Source organism: Elaeis guineensis, chromosome 11 (assembly GCF_000442705.2).
Source record: "Elaeis guineensis isolate ETL-2024a chromosome 11, EG11, whole genome shotgun sequence".
NCBI lineage: Eukaryota > Viridiplantae > Streptophyta > Magnoliopsida > Arecales > Arecaceae > Elaeis > Elaeis guineensis.
Window position 1 is genome coordinate 73,078,427 of NC_026003.2, and position 1,954 is coordinate 73,080,380.

Genomic DNA, 1,954 nt, shown 5'->3' on the forward strand with positions numbered 1-1,954 from the left:
CAACTGTAATAACCCGCCCAGAAGCAAAAAGAAAAAAAAAATCTCACATGCTTAGGGTGCATTTGATTACACTTTTTGATTTTTTGATTTTTAATTTTTAAAACATATTTTTTTTTTTTGATTTGTGCTATTGAGTAAAAGCAAAATAGTAAAAAGTATGTTTGGTAATACGTTGCTATAAAGCAAAAAGCAATATTTGGAGAGGGCAGGTGAAGAGCTCGACGAGGAAGAATGGTTTAGAAAGAGAGGGAAAAGGGGATGGGCAGGTGAAGAGCTCGACGAGGGAGAAGGATTCGAGCTCTTTACTTTTTGGTTTGGCGTTTTAGATGTGTAGAAGCAAAAAAGGTAAAAAAGCAAGTTTTAGAAAGCAAAAATTTTTGCTTTGCATATAAAGTAATTATTTTAATTTTTTTGATTTTTACTTTTTGCTTTTCATGGTATTACCAAACATTGCTTTTGTATTTTTACTTTTTAAAAATCAAAAAGCAAAAATATTTTTTTAATGACTAACCAAACGCACCCTTACATGTGAGGTGGAAGAAGAGGACTCCCGAAGGAGTCCTTGTCTTCGATTTTTGATTGGGAAGAGAGTCTAGGATGGATGATACTTTGGCAAAGACCCTAGATCTCTCGTCTATAAATCCCCCCCATGCTTCTCATTGTGTCGCTCAATTTGCAGCCAATCGCCGATGAGGCCACGTGATTTCTATAGGTTTCCATCATGCGTTCCTCGACAAATCACCATCAATTTCTCACCAGAGATGAAGCAAGGGCCTCTTCTTCTCCTTCTTTCCTTTCCCAAACCCCAGAAGCTTTTGATGGCCAGATTTTATCGCCGTCCATCGATTTCGTAGGGGACTGGACATCTCTATTTTTGTTCCTTCCTTCCTCTAGCCGGACCGAAGCCATCACTGCCAGTGATGAGGGGTCGCCACTGGTCGGGGTCGCCGTTGTGGGAGGTGGCCGGCCTCCAAACACCTCCTTCCCTATTTCAATGAAGAAGAAGAAAAAAGAGGGAAAAAGAATAAAACCAAAAAAGAGAGAGAAAAAGAAAAGAAAAAAAAGAAAAAAAGTGAAAGAAAAAAAGAGAGAGTTTCTCTCTCTTTCCACTCTCCTCTCTCGACCTTCTCTCTCCACTCTCTCTAGTTTCTCTTTCTACTTTCTCTTGCTAGTATTTTCTCTCTCTTCTTGATTTTCTCTCTCTAGAGATTTATGGATTAGTAGAGAATCTGGATATTTAGATAGATCCAGAACAATTGGTTGACCCTAGGAGGGATCCTGGGCTTATGATGTTATGGTCGTTTATCGTAATTTTCCACCATTTCTAATCTTCTATGATTTTAAGGTTTGACCTTAATCATGTAGAGATGCAACCATCTACACAAGATGTCGAGTGGAATACCTTGATTTCGAATTCATAGATTGAAGAGTTTATTGATTTCTATATTTGGATCAATCATCAGTAGAGTTAAGAATCTCTGTACATAATCACCATTATATATTGTTATTTTTACCATTGGAATTGTGTTGTTGGTTTTGCATCATTGAATTCGTATTTATAGTTATTATATTTGAGATACTATTATTTCTTATATAATCTTTCAGTGACAACACATTATATGTCGATTGTATATGGGTATCAGTGATTGAAGGCACGATTATATAGATATGATATACTTATCTTGATCATATTGTAAACTAGAATTGATATGATGAAATTAACATGTAATAATCGGATGGAAAGGATATGGTTTAGACTAGCCTCATCATATAGAGCAGCCTCTACAGGCTTATATGTAAAATTCGATCCGATAAAGATCGAGGAATAGCCGTTAAGAGCTTATATCTGAGACAGCCCCCACGGGCTTACACATGGGAATGTGATCAAGAAAGATCATGAGAATTTGATCTTAGAAAAATCATAAAAAGTTGATCCAAGGAAGATCATGAAAAA